Genomic DNA, 7,593 nt, shown 5'->3' with positions numbered 1-7,593 from the left:
TTTTTTCCTTTCAAGATAAAGGAAACATTTTAGCTTTAGAGTTTCAAGCTTTGAGAACATGGCTGTAACTTGGCGTTTTATTTTGGGGCATTTGTATTTTGGGCATCTTCCCCAAAAGAAATATTTTTTTTATTTTATTTTTAAATCTGAATTTAAAAGCAGGTATTTTAAATTCACCCGATCCAAGCAAACTGTGATGATCTCAGCCTCTGCCCTCAGGAGAACAGCTACCACTGGACAGAGATGAGGGGGAAAGATGCTTAAAACACTCCCGTTTTAGGGGATGCTGTACGTTCTGTGATAGTGCCATGCAATCATTGTGCGTCACCTTTGCCAGTACACTGAAGCAGTAGTGAAGGTGGACTGGCTGTACCTGTCGATCCTAACACATTCGAGGGTGCACACATTCGAGGGTGCTGTGTCTGCCATAGAGGCTTCACCTGCAAGGTCATCGAGCCCTCCATTCCCCCCTCCTGGGACTCAGCATAATTGGGACTTGGATGTACCTTTCCTAGGTGGGATTACCATATTTTCCGGCATATAAGACGACTTTATACCACCACCGCCATCCCCGCAAGATACGTGCCAAAGTTGGGGGTCATCTTATATGCTTTCCCTTGCTTCATGTCCGGTGCACATAGTGGGGGGCACCACTGTCAATTTACCGCTCTGTGCAGGGAGTATGAAGCAGGGAGGAGCAAGCTGCACACATCTTCCTGTACCTCGAGGAGAATGTGAGCATGGATTGGCTCTCCACCAGAACCCGCCCATTTGACTTGAAGGACTACATGTCTTCCGGTTGAGAGTTGAGTGTGGGGTGTGCCTTAAAGGAGCAGTGTAGGATGGCACTGGCTGTCTGGTGACATTTAATAAAGTACCTGGGTCTGCTCTGCATTTAATAAAGCACCTGCTCTGCCTGCAGGTAGACACATGCCCAAGGCTGCTGCCCAGGGTGTGCGTTGGAAGAGGAATAGTCTTATACGGAGAGTATATTCCCAAGCTCTATAATTTAACTGGAAAAGTTGGGGATTGTCCTATACGCTGGAAAACATGGTAAGTTTTGAATCTATCCTAGGTCTAAGAGAGATGATTCTATAGATATATTAGGTAAAATAGTTAAATAAGGTCTTCAAAAGCCTCAGAGACCTACAGAATATAGCATTTAAAGATTTTTTTTTACTTATTCTAATGATTCTTTGACAATAAGACAAGTTAACTCCTGGCAACACTCAACAGCTTGGATTTTAAATATTTACTGCCAAGTGGTGCTATGGTTTGAATATTTCTTCCAAAACCCACGTGGATTTTGCTGCCACAGTGGATGCCTGATAAAAGCAGCTTTGTGCTGTCTTGAGTTCTCATGTTCTTTTTATTGCTGTGGAAGTCCTTCCTAGATGTGCACACTTGGCTGTAGGCACACCTTGTCCTGCAGTTTGCTTTATTGCAGTTCACAGATAGTATGTTAACTTATAAATTGCTACTTTCCAACAGCTCAGATCATGGAAACTGCTGGCAACAAAGTATTCTAGCCAATCTCTGCATATTCTCTGTTGTCTGTCTATTGGATTTTTTCCTTTTGTGTGTGTGTGTGTGTGTGTGTGTGTGTGTGTGTGTGTGTGTGTGTGTGTACGCACTGGTGCTTGAACCAAGCTTGTAAGCAAGCACTTCACTGTTAATTTCATCCCTGGCCCTAAACATAACTTTTATATGTACTGGGAAGTAAGCAAACAAAGACAATTGTGTGACTCATCTGATTGTACTATTTTTTTATTGCTGTGCCCTGGGTCTAATCTGCAGCGTCTCTTTGTGAGAAATAAATTCTCTGTTCTTTTTACTAAATGTCCCAGTGTATGCTTTGTTTTTTTTTTTTTTTTTTTTTTATAATAACACAAAGATCTAAGAACAAGGGTCACATAAAGAGTCCTCGTTAACTTAATGTGAATAGTCTTGGAATAGAATTCTATACAACTTACCCACTTAAGGAGTATAGTTCAGTAGCTTTCTGTATAGTGGAGGAATTGTGAAGCCGTCACTGTAGTCAACTTGGGGGCATTTTCATAGCCCCCAAGCCTGCACCCCAGTAAGCATAATCTGCATCTCATTAGGCATACTCATTCACTCCAGCTAACTGATTTGTCTCTATAGGTTTGCCCATACTGCATAGCTCCTATGAGTGAATCCATGTAGTGTCCTTTTGGACTTATTTCCCTAGTGATACTATTCAGATTTCACCCATATTATATCAGTAGTATATTGGTAACTCGACTCACTCACTACTAAATAATATTCCTTTGTATGGAAGTAGTGGATGTTGAATTTATTAGTGGATTGACACTAGGGTGGTTTCTCTGTTCATTGTAACTAATACTACCCTGAACACTCCTTTAAACATTTTTGTGTGTAGATTATAGTTTCATTTCTTGGAGTACGTCACTCTCTGGAATTGATGGGTCATATAGTAAGTCTGCCTTAGACTTTTGAGCAGTTAGCATTTTAAATTCTCAGCATTAGTTGAGAGAATTCCAAATTCCCCAATAGTGTGTGTGTGTGTGTGTGTGTGTATGTATGTGTGTATCTGGTGTATGTGTGTATATGTATACAAGTGTGTGCATGTGTGTATGATGTCTATATGTGAATATTGTGTATGTATATGGTGTGGTGTGGGGGTTGTGGGTGGTGTATGCATCTGTTTGAACAATAATCCGCTGAGACAGGCTCTGTCAGTGATCTCCAGTGGTCCTTCTGTTCTGTCTCCTCACATTGGGGTTACAGGGCTGCATGACTACATCTGGATTTTTACATGGACTCTGGGGATTTGAACTCAGGTCATCTAGCTTGTAGGCAAGAGATCTGACTGAGCCATCTCCCCATTCCTCTAATGTTATTTTTAATAATTTTTAAAATTTTTTACATATGTATTTATATTATTACACATATGTAAAATAACTACATACAGCAAGAAAAATCATGAAACAATCAGGAATTACATTAATGTTACATTCATAATATTTTAGCTATTTGTATTTAGCAACCTTGAAGAAAATATTTTCCTATCTTGGTGAGTCTAAAATTCGGAATGTAAATCAATATCTATCATATCTCTATCAGCTTAAAACATCTATCTAGACCTAAAAACATCTTAACCCCTAAACAACTCAGCTTAATTGTGAAGCTAAACTATTTGGTCTTCAACCCCATCAGAGTCTTGAGAAATAAAATTAATTACCTGAGTGAACAGGAAGTGCAGGTTAGCAGCTTCCAAATTGGAAAAAAAAAAAAATGACAGAGATAGTTTGCTGCCTGAACAGTCATCCAAAACTATATATAACATTGGTATATCATCTTCAGCCTTCTGGCCCACTATATCTGACATAAATATTTGTGAAGCAGGAACAGTTGAGGACTTGCTTACCCTGTCTTGGCAGAGTTTGGCTGTCGACTCTGCCTGCGTCCAAGCTTGCCTATTTTTAGGCGGAATTCTGTCTGTGGTAGAAATGAGGACATTTTGCCCAGTGGCTTGTTTGCCACATTTGAAGCCATCTCCATAAGGAGGGTCTTTGATGCTCATCATCTTCTTTGATGTAGGCTGGGTGTTGCCAGGGGTTAACCAGCTTATTGTCAAAGAATCCTTAAAAAAGTAACACACATTATATATATTTCTACTCTAATATGAGGTATTGTGCCCATACCACCCAAGTAGAATACTTTAAAGTGCTATTATTGCAGGCTGTTTAGGATAGTAAGTTATACAAGTTAATTGTCAATTGATCAAATCATGGTCATGTCACTTACTAGTCTTTTTATCACAAGAATATACATCCTAGGTGTAACAGATGCGTATGATTCTATAGAAAGATAAGGTGACATAGTTAGATAAGGTCTTTAAAAACCTCAGAGCCCTACAGACTATAACATTTAAAGATGTTATTGTTTTAAGGATCCTCTAAATTTTTTTTTAGTGAATTCTAAAATATAACCATCATAGGAGTACGGCATGGCATGGTATTTTATTCTGATTTTTTTCCTTATGGCTACGGATGAGGAGTAGTTTTCATATATTTAGTGATGTTTTATATGTCTTTGGAAAAATATCTATTCCTATTTTTTGATGTTTATATTAGGTTGGTATTAAAACCTGAGAGTACCTGATATAGTCTACATACAAGTCCTTTATAAAACAAAACAAAACATGACCTGCATTTTTCTGTTATTCTGTGAAGTTTCACATTGAAAAACGTATTTTTAGTTCTAATGATGTCATTGTAGGTTATTATTACTTGTGATTTTCGTGTTACAGCCAACAAACCATGGCTCGTCCAAAGCCATGAAGATTTACTTCTGTTTTTTTCTAAGCATTTAACAGTTTTTGCATTTATGTTTAGATTAAACTTTCAGTTAGCCTTTGCATACAGTTTGGGAGAGGGGTCCTACGTCATTTGCATGTCAGTTTCCAATTGTTTGAGCTCCATCTCTTGAAAAGATTGTTCTTTCCCCATTGTCTCCACACCCGTGTCAAAGTTCAGTGGCCTGTGTGGGAGCATGTTTATGACTTCTCAGTTGCAGCCCACAGATCTGTACGTTGATATGTGTGCTGGTATGGCATCATGCCGACTCCGTTACTGGATACTGTGGTACAAGCCATCTAGCTTTGCTGTTCTTTTTCAAGATTGGTTTAGTTGTGGCTCCCTTGGTTTTTGTTATTGTTTTCTTTTTGAGACAATGGCCTCATTGTCTGGTCCTGGTTGGCCTGGAAGTTGCCATGTAGACCAGGCTGGCCTCATGTCAGGTAGAGTCTCTTGCCTTTGCCTCAGGGGTGCTGAGATCAAAACCAGGGCCTGGAGTCTCTGCATTTCTGTATGAATTTTAGCTTCCTTTTTTTTTTTCTTTTTTGGAAGAAGCTGGACATTGGATGGAGATTTACGTTAGAGACATTTTTTTAGGGCTGTGGACTGTCCTCATTTCAACATTAACTCTTAGAATCTACAAGGATATTTCGCCATTTATGTCAGTACCCTCTTTGTAGTTTTAGAGTTCCTATTTCTAAATTTATATAATTCTTTTAAATTAGGCTTATTTTTAAAATTGCATTCTTTTTGATATTATTAAATTGGAATTGTGTTTGTGTACACTCCTGTCTCTGTGCAGCTGAGCATGCCCACGTGCATGTGGAGGAGGCCAGTGGTCAATGCGGGTCTTCCTTGGGTGCTGTCCACCTAGTTTTCTTGTTTGTTTGTTTGGTTGGTTGGTTCTTTTGTTTTGCTTTTTGAAAAAGGGTTTCTTGGTTGCCTGATGGTCCCTGGTTTGGCCTGTCTGTCTGTCCAGCGAGCCCGAGGTATTGGCTTGGCTCCTTCATCAGTAGGATTACAAGTGTGTGCTTCCATGCTGGGCCTTAAAACAGAAGCTCAGTGTCCCCATGCTTTTACGACAACATTTAACTGCATTGTCTCCTCAGCCCTTGGCTTAATTTTTGGTTGGTTCCTTGTTACTCTAGAGAAGCAAGTGGTTTTTGCCGTTATCTTGCCTTATGTCCTCGCTTGACCCTCTGAGAACACTGTTGAGGAGAAGTGGCAAGAATGTGCATCCCTGCTGTTTTCCTGACATCCAGGCACATTAGTTGGCTTTTCTCATGCAACAGGAAGCAATTACCTTAGAGAAAGCTCAAACAGGAAGCAGTTACCTTAGAGAAAGCTCATTTTGATCCCCAGTTCTGAACTGGCTCACTCCAGTGTGGGAGTGTGCAGATGTGCAAACTGCTCACCTCATGAACCAGGAATCAAAGTGAGCAATTAGGCAGGACATCCCCCAAGGCCTTGCATCCTAAAGGCCCACAGCCCTTCCCAGCAGGACTACCCTGGAGACCCAGCCTTTAACACACAGGCCTTGGATGAGGGAGAGAGTATTTAGCATCCAAACAGCATTGGAAGAAGAATTAAATGTTTCACCAATGTGTTGTTAGCAGTGGGCTTTTGGTTCTCCTGCCCTTTATCTAAGACTTCTTTTATTGCTAGTTTGTTGTATGTTTTTACCATGATGGGAGTTTTGTCAGTTGTTTTTCTGTTTCTGTTGTAGTGTCAATGTGGTTTTAGACTTGTTATACCAATATGGTATATTATGCTGATTTTGGTTTTTGGGTGCCAACTGACTTTGCATCCCTGTCTCCTCGGTCATCGCTATCTGCTGCTGGTGCAGCTGGTGCTGGTTCAGTGCGCAGCGTCCTGCTGAGGATTTTGTATCTGTAATCACAGAAGACACAAGTCTGGCTGTAGTTTCCTTGTGTGGTTTTGACCTCAGGGTCTACTGGCCATGTAGATCAAGCTGACAACTATCCCACGCTCTCCTAGTTTGTGAAGAATTGATGCTGATTCGTCTTGAAATGTTTGGATGAATTCACGAGTGAAGGCTTTCCTTTGTAGGATGTTGCAAAATTCCCAGTTACATCTCCTTACTGTAGCTCTAGACTTTCTGTTTCATATCCAAGTCTGTTCATGTTACAGAGACTCAGTTTTGAGAGTTTGTTTCTTGAGTTTGTCTGTTTTACCTTCGCTTAACCTGTGATCGGAATAGTTCTTCTTTATCGCTCATTGTTTCTGTAAGGCTGGTTTATAGTCTGTTGTTTCTCTGTAAGGCTGGTTTATAGTCTGTTGTTTCTCTGTAAGGCTGGTTTATAGCGCATTGTTTCTGTTAAGGCTGGTAGCAGAGTTTTCCTTTCATTCCTGATAACTTGAGAGCTCCTTCTCCCTCTGGCCAGTCTAGCTAATAACTCATGACAGTTGTTGGGGTTTTTAAATGATTCACTTTTATTATATTTAATTGCATGGATGCTGTGTGTGTGTGTGTGTGTGTGTGCACGCGCGCGTGCACATGAATGCAATGGGGGGTATATATACATGAATACAGTGTGTGTGTGTATGTGTGTGTCTCTGCGTGTGTGTGGGTTGTATATGCATGCAAGCGCAGATGGGAAGCCAGAGGCACTGGATCCCCTATGGTAGCTGTGAGCTGCCTGACCTGGGTGACGAGAGCCCTTGCAAGTGCAGGGCATGCTCTTAACTGCTGAGCCATCTCTCCAGCTCCCTTATTGATATTTTTACAGTTTCATGGACTGCTCTCTGTTGCTTCCATCATTGAGGGTCTAATAATTTTCACTCTTACTCTTATTTGTCCTAGGAAAGGCTATCAGAGAGGGCTGTGTTCTGGCTAGCATGGAGGGTTAGCCAGAGTTCAGGGATCTTGCTTGAGTGTGAAGTTCTCTCTAGGCTGCCCAGCTCATGGGTTAGGAATAAATAATTGGCTCAGGGGTGGGAGTGGTGATGTCTGTGCCTTACTATCACATCATGTAGGAAGGACGGGTCCTGGTAATAGACATTTTTCTGGAACACAGAGATGGTAGGCAGGGAGGACGGAATGATGACTATCAAACTGGTAGATATAAAACTGCTTCAACGATAGCTGCATCCTAGAGGATAAGACTCAACGGCTTTAACCTCATCAAGAAGAAATTTAAATTAGCCTGTTTTCCTTTAAGTCACAACAAAACAAAGTATAGGTGACTGTGGCACAGCCATATCTAATGGGAACAGCGAAAGTCATAAA

This window comes from Acomys russatus, chromosome 28 (genome assembly GCF_903995435.1).
Source record: "Acomys russatus chromosome 28, mAcoRus1.1, whole genome shotgun sequence".
Taxonomy (NCBI): domain Eukaryota; kingdom Metazoa; phylum Chordata; class Mammalia; order Rodentia; family Muridae; genus Acomys; species Acomys russatus.
Note: the sequence above shows the minus strand (reverse complement) of the source record.